The sequence below is a fragment of the Anser brachyrhynchus genome (assembly GCF_964034855.1).
Source record: "Anser brachyrhynchus genome assembly, chromosome: 2".
Classification (NCBI taxonomy): Eukaryota; Metazoa; Chordata; class Aves; order Anseriformes; family Anatidae; genus Anser; species Anser brachyrhynchus.
In genome coordinates, this window is record NC_137695.1 from 61,815,123 (window position 1) to 61,831,672 (window position 16,550).

The window sequence follows — 16,550 nt, forward strand, 5'->3', positions numbered from 1 at the left end:
AATGTTGTCTTGCCCTGCTCTGATAGTCCTTTGGGGGCTGCAGACTGCACCAGGCTTGGTGCTGCGTCTGAAGGCTATTCCCAGGATAGGGCTCTACCTCAAAAGCACAGTAGAGCTCTTAATTATTTATTTCAAGCATGAATTATTTCTTTCAGAATTGAACACTATTGTCTTCTGCCAAGGCTGGAATGACTTAATGTGTTGATTGCTCACAGTTTTGCTCTCAAGCCTCAATTGTGAAGTCGGAATCCAGGGAACATATTTTAATCCTGCTGAATCCAGAAAGCAGTGTGTAGGCATCAGGAACAGGATGCACCTCGATGTGTAAGCCGTAGACACAGCCAGCTGGGTGAGACATCTATTGAGCAAATACTCCCTTTGTTGTAAAGACCACGAAACAAGCTGAGGAAAACTGTGTGATAGGTTACTAAATACATGTCTGTAACGAGCCTTACATTGCTCTGAAGTACCTGTGTCACTGATGTGGTTACGGGTGGCCAGCCTAGCAAGCTGATGTCCCCATGTTGAAAGATAATGAATGACTATGATCTCCACTAACAAAAGTGGTCCAGACATTAAAATATTTTCCCTGTACCAGCTTGCTCAGGGACTAGGTGTGCTCACAGGTGACTCCAATATGATCTTGCAAACTCATGCACCCTACAAAAGAGGTTCATTTTGCACATCCCTGTTACTTACAAAATACTTCTAGCATTCCAGCAATTCTATTGACCTCTTTGTGAATGGGGAAGAAGATTGAATAAAGGTGCCATAATAAAAATCAGATGGCAATAATAAACATAATCAGGAAAACTGCTAAAAGTAGATTATGTATGGAACAATGGCTTGTGTAGAAACACTGTGAGTCTTATGTTACCGTGGGTTGAAATATAATCAGAAATGTTAATTTACACCATAGATTACAGTACTTCTTGCTTTCATCATCCCATTTCTTCATAACATCAAAGGGAAGTGAATCAAACTGAAAGAGGTCCTCTGAATAAATGAAATCTTGAAACAATTACCTACATAGATATTTTCAAATGAAGATTTGTTATGGTCAGATTACCACGGTGGGATTCTATCCCCTCTGAGCTGAGAGAATTTGCCATTAGTCTGGGGAATGTTGGATGTCTCCTCAAATGTCGAGGTTTTTATTGATTTGGTTTATCTGAGTTTTCTTTCTATTTTCAACAAAAGCCATACAGTCTTCAATAGAATATAAATGAAAGTATCAGATGCAATTTAAGGTAAAAATATGGACTCTTGTCAGCACAGAGCCTCCAGTGAGTGCTGACTGGGGTGTCTGGCTCTACCTGGTGTGTATTATGTCTCTCTTGTCAGAGGTATAAAACACCAAAACTATAGTTGCTGTCTGTGGAGATGAACAGAAAAGGATAGTGTCACCTTCCAAGCTTTATTGAAGAACACTGGGAATGTCAGATACTCTCTGGCATCATGGAATTATACCTGGCATCATGGAGTTGAAGCATCTGGCACCTTGCCATCAGTATTTTTCCAGAAGCTCTAAAACATCCAAGGTTCTACATGTGTCGAAGCATCTCTAGTAGGTTTGCAGTTGGAAATGCATCTTTTGTAACCATATTCAAATAATTTCACGGCAGTCTTTGTTCAATACCCTTGTGCTTACTTATTTCCAGAAGAATGGGTGGTCCAAGATGGGCCTTGGTGACCTTTGTGGCACCACTCACTGGAGTGCAAGTGTGGTATTTCAGGACTGCCTTCCTATTACCTATTTAGACTTGCATTTCATTTTTTTTTCATTTTGTTTTGTTAAGCCTTTTAGCGAGTTGTTTGCTGAGTTTTAAACCCAAGCAGTGATTTTTAGTTCAAGGTTTCTTTTGAGGAAGCACTCTGCATTGGGAGAGCAAGTGAACTGAGCCGTTTGGGTCTATCCACTCTGCACTGTGCAGAGTGGCGTGGTGGTATCCAGCTCTCTGAGCAAGTATCTCGAACCTGGAGTGTATGATCTGTTAGCATCCTCTTTGGTCTGCTTAGCCTTGTTGCAGAAATTGTGATGTTTGAGTTGGCAATACGCTGTGGTGATGACGCTCCATGCTTCTGCTCTGTGGGTTTGCTGAAATAGTTCTGCAGGGGTCTGCATCATGCATGGTAGCTGGACCCTTTGGGTACACAGATGTAATATGCTGTTAGGCCAATAGCAAAATTCAGAAAGAGGAAAATTCCTTCTTAAAATTGCGGGCTGAACAGATCAGAGCTGAGTTACGTGGCTATTGGAAGTTCCTGATTAGTTAATCTTTCTCTACTGGGAAGAAGCTTACATTTTTACAGTACTGGCTCACACCATGTATAAATTCCCAGAGAGCAATGCTATTATCTGAAAATACATAAATTTGAACAATGGTTATCATTGTCTTCTCTACCCTCTCCTGCATGCTTCCTCAAAGCTTCAGACTGTGATATGCGTTATCCTGTGAGACACTCCTCTCATCTTGCTGTGTTCCTGTTGAACAGCTTTTTAAAAAAAAATTGGCTTACATGAAAGAAGAAAACATGTCCAGGATCTGCATATGCATTTCTCCTAAAAGACTGATCACTTATATCCTAATTATATGTAAGGTGTTTATAAAAATATAATGCATGAAAGGGTAATACAAACATAAACTGTTCATGTTATGAATTGTAAAGAACGGTAGTATTTTTATATTCTATTTTAAATAGGTTTAGATATTATTCGGTGTTTAGGTTGCAGTTATAAAGAAAAAGCTTTTTGAGGGGTGACTTAGGCTATTAAATGGAGAGAGAATAAAATCTCAAGATAAACAAGAACTGAGGTAAACTAATTGGAGAATTTATTTTTTTAATCATGAGTGATTTTTTTCCTAGCTGTTAGTGACTGATTTGTACACTGCTAATAAGCATTTCACATGATTAACTAGCAATTTGTGCTTCTTAACTTGTTAATGAAGAGTAGAAGCTGTATGTTGCTATGGAGCATTTGGAAGTGTCATGAACAGACAACATCAGTCAGTCTGAGGTCGGCTAAGTTCAGATAAAGAGCCCCAAGGTATGATTTTATTTAATCATAGCCCCATCTTCAGAGGAGGGAAAAAAAAAAAAAAGAAAAAAAAAAGAAAAAAAAAGGAATGATGCAAGAAATAAAAAATACTGCAAGTCAATTTTTTGTTCACATTTTTCACCACAGTTTGTAAAGTCATTTTCAGATCAGGCAGTTTGTGGTGGTGTTATTTGCTGCTGCTAGGAATAACAGGGGTATTGTGTACAGTATGGAGGCACTGAAGCCATTTTCTTATAGTTGTTTTCCTGGCCCTGCCCCAAAATCTAGGGGTTGTTTGCCCATATGGTGAGATGCACAGAAAGAAAGGCATTAAAACGGGATCTTCCTTCTCAAAGTTAACCAGAACAAATGGTAACAAGCTATTCTTGAAAAAATATGAGCCTCCTGGGACTTACTCCCAGGAGAGGCCTTACAAATAGGAAACTGTTTACCTCTGTTGCATAAACATGGGAGTGCTTCCCAGCTCTAAGAGGCTGGCTAGCACTGCTGTGACTGCACAAGGAGATCTTGGAGTAGATGGAGATGATGATACCAAAGCGTGAGCAGGTGTCCAGATACAGTGGAATTAATTATTCTGGTGGAAATAGTGTATACTTCTGCATCTAATCCGATTATCTTCCTGCATGGTATTTTTGAACAGATTGCAGTTTCTTTGAGTTATTATTGCTCCAGTGCACTTTTTAAATAGCTCATTCATTTTTTATTTTTTTTTTCCCTTCAGGGTTGCTGACTTCCAAATGTCGTTTCTCATGGTTGTTGTATATATTGGGCACTTACTGGCTTGTCTATAACTGGCTGATTTTTTTAAACTAATTTCTGTATTTTTTAATAGTTGATCTACTTATGCAATTTTAAAGAATATTATCATGTGGTTTAAATTAATTATTAGTAAAGCAAATGTACTTACTTTAAATTTTAAAGAAAATTTCATCGAGCTAACTGTGTAACTATGAGCTAAACAATTAAGTGTCTAGTCCTGAGCAAAGCTTCTGTTTAATTGAGGCAATTCATCTTTGACGTGGTGTCAAAGATAGACTGTGTGGTAAGGTTTTTAGTTGGAGGTCAAAAGCACCTATCCTAAAAGAAAAGCAGATTACAAAAGAGGTGAGCTAAGGAGGAAACTCCTTGAGAGAGATGGGAAAGAAAGAGGTGGTGGATTAAGGTCAGAGAGCAAGAACCCAGAAATATTGGAGATGCTGGTACAGAATAAAACATACAAAACAGTTTGAAAGGAAACCAGTGACGATAGGGGAGCTGCAGGTGGAGAAAAAGAGGTGGAGAGTAGAGATGAACAGAGTGTTTGCACATCTCTGATTAATATCTGTGTGCGTGTTTAATTTGGGAGAATAACAGTTGTTTTCTCTCATAAAAGCTGTGTTGTTTTCTTGTTTCCTCTCCTGACATACCTTGGGGACTTGATGCACTTACACTCTTGCACAGGAGTATTTAGAGAACAGAAAACCCTGAAGCAGTTCTGTCCGCTGCCTGTTTGTAGTCAGTGGCATTTCTTACATGAAGCTGTGATTCACAGAAGCAATTTGTCTGTGCATTGTACTGTTAAGGGCTCCTCGAAAGAGGACTTTCTGGGTTAGCAAAGGTTACTTTGCTAAAAGCCCAGTCATCATTATTTTCTTAAACCTGTTACAGCACAAAAAGCTGCAATACATTTCCCCAAGTATTTCGTATCTGGGTAAGGTTGCCCCTGTTTGTATGATAACCCTTCATTTCTTTACATGCTTCTATAGCTAACAGTTGAGCAAATTTGTTACCAAGTGCACCGATGTGGTAGAATAAAATACAGCACTGTGCAGTGATACCAAAACTATGGCTCCAAGAGCTGTGCAGCCATGGTGGCGTGCTTACCAGAACTGGAGTTTTATAAGCCAAGATGGAGCTGCTAGGCTAGTGAAGCCAGGCAAGCCCACCCAAGCCTGGGATCTCTGCACACCCCTACGCTTATGCTTTTTGATAAACCATCTGGTATTCATTTAGCTTTTGTATCTGCCTCCTTCCTTTGCTGCAACAGCTTCCAAATCCTTTAAGTCAAACAACAACTTTTAGACATTTGACAGCAGGATAATTAAAATATCAAATTATAAGGTTTTTTTTTTTTTTTTTTTTTTTTTTTTTTTACATTGAGATCTTTTTGGATTGCAAATTTCTGCAGCAATCTGGTCTTGCAATAGCAGAAATGATTTTTTTTAATTATTATTTTTTTAAGTAAGAAGACCCAGCATTCAGTTAATGGGTGAGTATAAACTGAATACTGCATATGCTAAGAGTACTACCAGTACTTTTTTTTTTTCCCCCTCCAAGGAAGAAAATGCTCCATGTTCTTGCCAGAAGTCAGTGTGCATGTTCCACCCCATGGGTCACTCGTGAGCATATGTGCATGGAGGCTATGAATAAATGTGTTTCCTGATGCTCTCCTGTGCTATATTAGATAAAACTAAGAAGCAGGTAACTTCAGTGAGGTCTTCCAGCTAAGCTCAGCTGCTCATATGTTTTTTTCTGGCACGCTTCTCCTTCCCACAGTTTCCTCATGCAATGACAATAAACGTGCATTTTCATTCTCATGCTCAGCATTTTCCTGAGCTGGCAGTGACAGGACTCACCTTGCCCAGAGACTCCGTGAGTCAGCAAAACGTCTTGCACGGAGGAGTAGAAGCAGAGCAACAGACCCCTGGGGAGCATGCATGTGAAAAATATTTGTTTACAAAAGGCCCTTTTTTTTTTCAGGAAGATAAAAACATCTGAACAGATGCTCAGTCCCACAAAATTTCTTTTCCAAGTGTATGTTTTTCTGACAGAAGTGACAGCATCTTCCTAGCAGACACTATATAATCATCTGGGAAACATTTATCTGATCTCTAAGGAAAAGAGTAAGAAAATGAAGATGCACTGTTCTGATACCAGCTCACCCACTACAGAAATATTACAGGATCCTTTTAATCTGGAGACTTCAATCAAGGTCGTGTAAATTACCCAGTAAACATATACATTTGCATAATATAGTGTTACTTTTTTTTTTTCCAGGTGTACTTTCAGTTTTTCAGTAGCATTCTCTTATATCTATTTTTTCCATTCTATTTGTAAAAAACACTCAAGTTTGGGATAGTCTGGAGAAGAAAGAAATTGTAGAAATGGCACAGTTGTTCACCATACTTCTCAAGAATAAATCTTCTCAATTGACAGTTAAATAAAAAAAAAAAAATCTCTGATCTGATAGCTTGGCATACATAGCCCAAAATACAGGAATTACGTTCTTGCTGTCATAGTCATTGATAATAAACAGATTTTTTACAATCATAATTTCTTTCTCAAAGTTTGTGAGTGAATTTAACGTAAAATATAATCCAATTCTCTATTGGCACAGCAGGTCTAACAGAGAGGTATAATAATTGTATTTTAAAGGCCGACATAAATAGATACTTCTTGAAAGGCATTGGAGATTTTTCTGCTAAGTAAGGAGGTAGTTTTAGAACGGGTTTTAATCACACAGGAGCTGGACTTGCTCAATAAACAGTCAGCTTAAGGAGAATTGGATTTCAAAAGGACAAATATTATAGATACACAATCAAAAAATAATTCCCAGGCTTGAATGGGGAATTTAGATTCTCCTTGGTTATGGACTCTTGCTCAATTTCTTGCATAGGTTACTAAGGTGTGTGGAATGCAAATTGTTCTATCCTTCTATTCTAGAGACAGAAGAAGGGGTTTGGGCTATGATTTGCTTGATATGTGATAGCTTGTTTATAGTGTCTGTGGTAGCCCTTCACAAAATGAGAAATGAGGAGTTATGACTGCAAAAGGAAAATCTAGGACCTGCAAGCTAGGGAGAAATCTCTGCACCATCCAAGTGTGCAGGGCAAGCTCGAAGTTCTGCTTGTATGTCCCTTGTTGCTTTCTCCTGATGCGGAGCTTATCTACTCTCTTGAGAAATATATGTTTCCTTTAAGTTATGCAAGGTACAAGGCAGTAACTCTGAAAAGTTAAATTAATTTTAATATAACAGATACTGCTAAAGTTCTTCAGGTATTTGAAAGCTGTGTGTGAATTTCCAGGCTTGTTATATTGAATGATATAGTGCAGAGGGAAGGTTTCTCAAATAGTAGTTTTTTTTTTTTTTTTGATTGTTTGTTTGTTTTTCCTGAAGAAAGTGCTTAAATGGCCCTACAGGGTTCACATTGACTCTTTCTAAAATCTGTGCTCATAGGCTATTGATTATTTTTTTCCATATTTGGTTATCTACAGTTAGTTTTGCTGCAGAAGATTCTAAATTGAAACTGAAAAATCCTTTTGAGGATCATTGAGGATCACCTCATGACCTAGAAAATGGGCAAAAGATTTTATAGGTTTTGGAGGTGCTAAAGGGTTCTGGCTTATTCAAAGATTAGGTGTTTTCTTGTTGTTGTTGTTGTTTTTTCTGTCTTTAACTAGACACTGAATTTGCAGTTTCATTCCTAAATATATATTAATAGAACTTAACTTAGAGCCATTGAACTTTGGCCATATGAGTATCTATTTATCTTTCAGTCCTCATCTCTCTCTGTTGGCATCTTTACTCAATTGGCATCTTTTTTGGAATGTAAAATCTGCTCAGAGGAGAAATAATTGCATTAAAATTAACTGGCAGTGATTGCATGGTTGTTTGGGCAGAAATTAGATTTCTTACGTTTATGGGTAAAATGCAAAAAATTAAAGCCATGCATTTTGTGGCATGTTATGGAAAACACATCACATGCTTTTCTTGCACTTGTGTAGGAATCCATCCAATGATTCCTGTGCTTTCTATTCTGAACAGGATAACATGATAAATCCCACTGTGGCTACTTCAAATTCTCATCAAAATTATCCTGGCAGCAGAGTTAGATGCTGCATTCTTATTCTTTCTGATTACTTGATTAATTCCCTTCCGATATCCCTTCAATTAAATAGTGATGGCTTTTCAAGTTGTCCTTACTTACAGGTGAAATTTTCCAGGCTCCTATCTATGCCAAAAATTTGTTGGTGGATTTTTTTTTTCATTTTGCTTTAAATTTGAACACTTTTTTCTTTTCTTTTCTTTTCTTTTCTTTTCTCTCCTCTCCTCTCCTCTCCTCTCCTCTCCTCTCCTCTCCTCTCCTCTCCTCTCCTCTCCTCTCCTCTCCTCTCCTCTCCTCTCCTCTCCTCTCCTCTCCTCTCCTCTCCTCTCCTCTCCTCTCCTCTCCTCTCCTCTCCTCTCCTCTCCTCTCCTCTCCTCTCCTCTCCTCTCCTCTCCTCTCCTCTCCTCTCCTCTCCTCTCCTCTCCTCTCCTCTCCTCTCCTCTCCTCTCCTCTCCTCTCCTCTCCTCTCCTCTCCTCTCCTCTCCTCTCCTCTCCTCTCCTCTCCTCTCCTCTCCTCTCCTCTCCTCTCCTCTCCTCTCCTCTCCTCTCCTCTCCTCTCCTCTCCTCTCCTCTCCTCTCCTCTCCTCTCCTCTCTTTTCTCTCCTCTCTTCTCTTCTCTTCTGCTGTTGTTGTTTTCTGCAAGAATGGAAGGACTAACAGCTATGATAATCCAAATATTCCAAACCTTTTTTTTCTATCAGACGTATGTCAAAATGAGAAGATCTCCTAAGAATCAATAGCGTTGAACATACACTGCTTACTGGCAAAGGATGATGTAGGAGAGAGGAGAAAATCTGCTCTGACCGTAGACTAGCAGATTTCCCAGGGGTTATTCAGCATATCCCTGCATATGCCCAGCACTTTACAACTACGTCTGCCCAGCAGTTGTCCCTGACGTAGGACAGCCCAGTAGCTCTTTCTTTCCAGAAAAAGTCCCCGTGGGGGCAGAGCTCACGCTCTGCTCTTGTTCAGTGTTTCTCAGTTCCTGTGATTTACTTGCGGTGATGTTATGCAGTTGCACAGTCATGAGTTCTTCATTTGTCCAAGAGTTCAGCATATTTTTTTTTAGTAAAAATGAATGGAAGCAGCAGCTCTTGGGATCTCCTTTGTATTTCTGGTGGTTGTTCCACTGATCCTATCTCTTGTATCAGGCTATTAATATTTCCTGCCAGGTGCTGCAGTTGCGAGGCTGCTCTGATCAGTGCAGTGGGGACAAGCAGGTTGCGGTGGGAAGGTCGCTGGGTGCTGGCACAAAGCAGTGGGAACCAGCACTGATCTGCAAGAAGCCAAGCTAACTGACTCCAGCTAGGTGAGCGAGGAGCACGGAGTTGTGCTCAGTATTGCCTGAAGCAGCAATGAAACCTTTTTGTGACCTGACAGCATCTTCCCACTGTACGGACAGCTGGGGAATTCATCAGGTGGTCCTAAGAAGCAATAGTGCTTTGGGCAATCACGCCTGCCTCCTGTTAGGGAAAAGGGATTTTTAGGTTACTACTTTGGGAAGTGTACAGCTAATTGCTTGATTTCTGAACACCCGAGCTGAATTCTTCCCTGTCTGGCTTCAGGGATCGAGAAATTCTTCATCTCTTCTGTGGATTTTTAATAGTTTTCATCTACTTCCAAATACTACTTTCATACATAATAAAAGCATTCATAATATACATATATAATAAAAGCATTCCTTGTCCATATTCATAAGGAGCGTTGTATCACTGTGGTAAAACTTTTTCTCTTAACCAAACATGACCCCAAAATCTCTGAAACATTTATTTTTAGAGCAGTGCTGCAATTTACACACAGCAATTTCCCCTGGAATCAGCCACTGTGACACTGAGAGAGATCTTGAAATATTCACAGATGCATATTTATTCTGAAGCAAAATAGTAAATAGCTGAAGGTTAGGAAAATAAATACTTACCAACATGGTACTTTGAATCTGAAAAATGCTTTAAATAGCATCATCCTAATTTTGGAACAAATTTAGAATCGATTAAATTAATTATGGAAAGAGAAAACAGAGGGCTAATGTGTTGTAGCTCTGTTAATCACACTGACTTGCACTTAATCATATCGCCTTACATTAATCACATAGCTGTGTATTTATATTGCTTTATCATCCGTGAGGACCACAATGTTTTATGCAGAAACCATTTCAGGCACTACTGAAATTTAGTTTCCTTTTTGAAGGATGTGGCAAGTGCTTTACAGTGCATAGCAATGCTGACAACAGCTGAGACCAGGAAGAGAAGAACATATCAAATGCAAAATGGAGGAGAAAGTTGAGAGGTGGAACATAAGAACTAGAATGGTTTTATTCTTCTTGCTATGAAAAATATGCTGTGATCCATGTCTGCAGCTAACAGGATTTAGCTTTAGTACCTCTATGAAAATGTAGCAGCTCTAATGGCCTCCTAGCAACCTGCTCTGAAGTACTGGGATTAATTTAAATTTGAGGAAACAATGGCATCTACTGAATAGCTAATAAAATTTCTTGCAGCATCCAGGATTTCCATTGCAGTTATCCATCATAGTATATATCTACTGCATAAAACTCAGCACATGAAGAAAGAAAAAAAAAATTATTCTTACTTTGTGCCTTTTAATATTTCCTCTGTCCTGTTATTATCTTGCTTATTACAAGATTTTGATGTAGAGTCTTTAGTCTCTATAAGCAGGAGCATGTGGGTAACAAAAGAACTATCCTGGTAGGAGTAGCATCATTGTTTAGACAATCTTTCATTTAAGTTGCATTTTGTGAACTTTCTTCACCTTAAGACTGTGTCACAGTCTGGGAGTACCTTGTATAATTACCTACTTTTATTTTCCTTACCTTACCTGCAGGGTTACAGGAGCCATAGCAGTCAAGAGCATCACATGGATAAATTAGCATAAGTCACATTGATATTACAATGGAGGTGGCATAAAGAGACCGGGGTGCCGAATAGAAGTCATCTTGTCCTAAAGTTTTATCACTCAGCGTGACATAAAATCTGATGCCTGTTTTAGATTTCTGTGCGTGTTTGCAGTTTCAATTGCAATAAGATAGGTCATAAGACAACTCAGAGTTTCTGTCTCCTGCCTCTGGGATAGTTATTAAGAATTAGGACATTACATTTGTAAAATTACACTCACTAACAGTTGATTCCTTGAGTTTATGATGTGTATTAAATAAAGCTTTTCCTGCTTTATTTTCCCACAATGTTCTATTTATTAATGGAGTCAGAAGAGGTTTGTGCGTGGTACTTGATGTTACATTTCCTTAACGCTGTAGTTCAGATTTCACTCCAAATGGAGTTCTTCACATTGTAGGAGGAAGTCTGATAAACTTGACAAAAGTAGACAGATTTTCAAAACATATTTTTACTCAGTTTAGTGTATTGACTGGCACTTTATGATTATATTAGTGGAAATTTTTTTCAGAAGTAAGAATAATTTTCATGGAAGGTTGAAAGGGTTGTCTTAAGATTAAAATGACATCTTGAATTATGAAATAATTTTCTTGTTTTTATGTGAACTCTTTCACATCAGTTCAAGCAGAAAGTATGAGTAAGAAAAATACTGTTCTATAGAATCTCAAAAACAGGGGAACAGAAAAACTGGTTATATGGTTTTTATTCATCCAAGATTTCTTAATGCTTTAAAAAACAAACAACCCCCAAATTAGACATTCCTGGAGTACATGAGACTTGAATGGGCTTATACATTATAGCAGTAGCAGAAGTACTATATTAGTTGGTATTAGCTTATGCCCGACTACCTAGGTGTGCCCACCTGAAGGAGACTTTGTAATTTAAGAGGCCCCAGACCTCTCCCATCCAGGATAAACTTTTGTCTTTATCAGTTTCCTGGAGGCCAGGTCAAGAAGGGCTGTGTCTATGTTAGCAAGGAGTGAGAACTGATAAGGATCTATCTCTAGATCCAAACAGCAGGTATGGAGGACCCGGTTTCCCCTGTATTTATTTATTTTTATAAATTGCATTAACTCTAATTGAATAGCTGTCTGGGACTGGAACATACCAGCTGTGCTCCCAGAGTGCCCCCACAGCTTTGGTTCCTCTAGAATAACCATCAGTGGAGATGACCAGGAGATTCACTTCAGAAGTGCCATCCTGGTCCCAGCTACACAAATACAATGGGTGTGTATGTGTACATATATATGTACTGCAAAAAAAATGTCTATATACACACCTAAGTGTATATATACGTATTTCTGTGTGTCTGTATGTATACGCTCATGGGTGCCTCATTGCCTGCACTCCTTGCAGGCTTGTAGCCTTGCAGTTAAAGTGGGCATCGCTTTAGGTCAGAACAGTGATGATATTAATAGCTTGCTCTAGAATTAAGCCTTACAGTAAAGTTTAAACTTATGAAAGTCAGCTGTTTAATGTTAAACTGCTCCTATGACTGAAAATCAATGTAATGTCTCTACTCTAATGTTTGCAAAGACAAACATTTTAGTATCTCTAAAATACTTGTTGTTCTGCTGAGGGGAAAATACAGTCTCTGCTGAAAGGCAGTGGATGCTGCTTGTTTAGAAGGAAACTGGGAGCCAGAGTACTGCTGCAATAGTTCCAGTTCATGAACAAGGCAGGGATTAGTTAAATTCGGGAAGTCCAATCTGATTACAACACTAATGATTCAGTACATTTCCCTCATAAGGAAAAAGCTGAACTGACAGCTTTTTCAAATCTCTGCTCCACAGTCTAAGGATGTAATCCATGTGCAGAATAAGCAACTTGCGGGTACCTGGAGGGCCTTTTTCCCTATAAACACAATTGGATGAAGTGTATGCCATGATCCTATTGACTGATTGATAGCTTGGGAAAGCCTTTAAATGCTTTTTTTTTTTTTCTTCTAAAAATTCACAGATGTAGGCACCATTATTTTTTTTCCTTTCCTAGTCTCCGCAGAGAACTGTAGTTGTTTTTAGCACTTTCAGCAATCTCACTGTCTACACAGAGATGAGTATTAGCCAAAATGTAATGGACTGAATCTTGCAGTGTGTAATTTAACACTCAGAGATGAATTACAAAAGAAGCAAAGTATTGAACAACTTTCGCAACTTCTAGATATGACATTATGAGTATTATTGGTATTATGAGCCTTTTGCTGTGGAATATGTTAAATCTTTCACTTAGTGTATTTTGTTACTGCTGTGGTAGGTAAGAAGGTTCTGAAAATAATCATCTATTTCCCTGGAAACCATAGTCTTCCTGGAAGCTTCTGCCTTCTAGTACCATCCTAACCATCTTGCATGGAAGGAGCTGGAATTTGGCAATAGGAAGGTGCTGAGACTCAAACTGAAGTACAGGTACTTACTGCTTTGCTAGGCATGTTGGATCGAGAGGATGTCTATAATATTCCTCTCCTGTGTTATAACACTGTAGCATGACATGCAGAAAAAAAGTTTGTCCACCTCGGAACAGGGTACATCTCCCTTCACAGACTTTTCAGAGCTGTCCTTTCTGCATACTTTGGTAGCCAGCCATCAGTACTTTCTACTGTTGAGCAGAAAGCTGGCTCTTGAGGGACAAGTCTGATGATCAGCAATGGTGTATACTTTGCTGCTGGAAACAATGTCACTATACATTTAAATAACAAAGCCAGTATTTTTAAAGACATCTGAGAGTATCTTGAAGTACTTCTAATATCTTTCAATACCTTTGAGTGACAAATACAACTGTATTCCTAGAAATACTCCATTATATTCCATAAATGAACAAAATGTTACGAATATGGTGCATTTCTAATCTGGTAGTAGCAGTCAGAGGTTAGATTTTTATTTATAAATGCCTACAGATCTGCTTGCCTTTTAAAGTTATTATGGTTTGTTATGTGAAAAGCGTTCCTTATGAAAGCTTAGAATCAACATCATTTTTAAAATGTCTTTGTTAACAAATTACTTGCTGCAGAAGCTATTTTACACAGTTGAAAATTTCAAGGACTGTATTTGATTACTAAATAAATCTAATCATGCCATACACTTACAAAAGTATTCACAGCAAGTTTTGATTTACTTATATTTGCACCACTATCATTAAACTGACTTTTAACTTTTTGCTGTAAGAAATATGACAGCTTGAGTAGCAGGTATGAAAGACGATATTAAACAATCATTGCCATGTGTATATATTTTTTTCTGTATGTGATAGAGAAACTAATCCAGCTTGTTTTTCTCACACATTCAGGTTCCCAAATCTAATAACACCAGTAAAATAACCAAGATGTGGCCCTTTTTATCACAGTATCACAGTATCACAGATTTCTAGGTTGGAAGAGACCTCAAGATCATCGAGTCCAACCTCCGACCTAACACTAAGTACTCCACTAAACCATATCGCTAAGCTCTACATCTAAACGTCTTTTAAAGACCTCCAGGGATGGTGACTCCACCACCTCCCTGGGCAGCCCATTCCAATGCTTAATAACCCTTTCGGTAAAGAAGTACTTCCTAACATCCAACCTAAAACTCCCCTGTCGCAACTTTCGCCCATTCCCCCTCGTCCTGTCACCAGGCACGTGGGAGAACAGACCAACCCCCACCTCTCTACAGCCTCCTTTAAGGTAACTGTAGAGAGCGATAAGGTCGCCCCTGAGCCTCCTCTTCTCCAGGCTGAACAAGCCCAGCTCCCTCAGCCGCTCCTCATAAGACTTGTTCTCCAGACCCCTCACCAGCTTGGTCGCCCTTCTTTGGACTCGCTCGAGCACGTCCATGTCCTTCCTGTAGCGAGGGGCCCAAAACTGAACACAGTACTCAAGGTGCGGCCTCACCAGAGCCGAGTACAGGGGCACAATCACTTCCCTAGACCTGCTGGCCACACTGCTTCTTATACAGGCCAGGATGCTATTGGCCTTCTTGGCCACCTGGGCACACTGCTGGCTCATATTCAGCCGACTATCAACCAATACTCCAAGGTCCTTCTCTGCCAGGCAGCTTTCCAGCCACTCATCTCCCAGCCTGTAGCTCTGCTTGGGGTTGTTGCGCCCCAGGTGCAGGACCCGGCACTTGGCCTTGTTGAACTTCATACAGTTGACCTCAGCCCATCGCTCCAGCCTATCCAGATCCTTCTGCAGAGCCTTCCTGCCCTCGAGCAGATCGACACACGCACTTAGCTTGGTGTCATCTGCAAACATACTGAGGGTGCACTGGACACCCTCATCCAGATCATCGATAAAGATATTAAAGAGGACCGGCCCCAGTACCGAGCCCTGGGGGACACCACTAGTGACCAGCCTCCAACCAGATTTGACTCCATTCACCACAACTCTCTGGGCCCGGCTATCCAGCCAGTTTCTAACCCAGCGAAGCGTACGCCAGTCCAAGCCCCGAGCAGCCAGTTTCTTGAGGAGAATGTTGTGGGGAACGGTATCAAAAGCCTTACTGAGGTCAAGGTAAACCACATCCACAGCCTTTCCCTCATCCACCAAGCGCGTCACTTGGTCATAGAAGGAGATCAGGTTCGTCAAGCAGGACGTGCCTTTCATAAACCCATGCTGACTGGGCCTGATCGCCTGCTTGCCCTGCAAGTGCCGCGTGATGACCCTCAAGATAATCTGCTCCATGAGCTTTCCTGGCACTGAGGTCAAACTGACAGGCCTATAGTTCCCCGGGTCTGCCCTGCGGCCCTTCTTATAGATGGGCGTCACATTGGCTAGCCGCCAGTCAACTGGGACCTCCCCCGATAGCCAGGACTGCCGATAAATGATGGAAAGCAGCTCGGCCAGCTCCTCCGCCAGTTCTTTCAGTACCCTCGGGTGCATCCCATCCGGCCCCATCGACTTGCGCACATCCAAGCTCCGTAGCAGGTCGCCAACCATTTCCTCATGGATAGCGAAGGCCACATCCTGCTCCCCATCCCCTTCCACCAGCTCAAGGCACTGGGTATCCAGAGAACAACCGGTATTGCCGCTAAAGACTGAGGCAAAGGCGGCATTAAGCACCTCAGCCTTTTCCTCATCCTTAGTAACTAGGTTTCCCCTCGCATCCAGTAAAGGATGGAGATTCTCCTTAGTCCTCCGTTTCGCGTTGATATATTTGTAAAAGGATTTTTTGTTGTCTTTAACGGCAGTAGCCAGATTGAGCTCCAGATGAGCTTTGGCCTTTCTAATTTTCTCCCTGCACAGCCTCGCTACATCCTTGTAGTCCTCCTCAGTGGCCCGCCCTTTTTTCCAAAGATTATAAACCCTCTTTTTTCTGCTAAGCACAAGCCGCAACTCTCTGTTGAGCCAGGCCGGTCTTCTTCCACGCCGGCTTGTCTTTGGACACGTGGGGACGGACCGCTCCTGTGCCATCACGATTTCCTTCTTGAGGAGCGCCCAGCCTTCCTGGACTCCTCTGCCCTTCAGAACCGCCTCCCAAGGGACTCGGCCAACCAGCGTCCTGAACAGCTCAAAGTCAGCCCTCCGGAAGTCCAATACAGTAGTTTTACTGGTCCCCTTCCTGGCCTCGCCAAGAATAGAGAACTCTACCATTTCGTGGTCACTCTGCCCAAGACAGTTTCCGACCACCACATCTCCCACCAGTCCTTCTCTGTTTGTGAAGAGAAGGTCTAGCATGGCACCACCCCTGGTAGGCTCTCTAACCAGCTGCGTCAGGAAGCTATCTCCCACGCTCTCCAGAAACC

The 16,550-nt window shown here is 40.7% G+C and overlaps 1 protein-coding gene and 1 long non-coding RNA gene across 6 annotated transcripts in view; one reads left to right on the plus strand and one right to left on the minus strand.

The window, feature by feature from the left end:
• The window catches only part of LOC308190630, a 53,857-nt gene extending 45,698 nt beyond the window's left edge, over positions 1–8,159 (minus strand). Inside the window, exon 1 of the long non-coding RNA XR_013947384.1 lies at positions 1–8,159. This exon is cut by the window's left edge and continues 23,007 nt beyond it. This is a non-coding gene — a long non-coding RNA (uncharacterized lncRNA).
• Positions 1–16,550, plus strand: part of AMPH (amphiphysin) — a 131,175-nt gene that overhangs the window by 24,530 nt on the left and 90,095 nt on the right. The window lies entirely within an intron of this gene.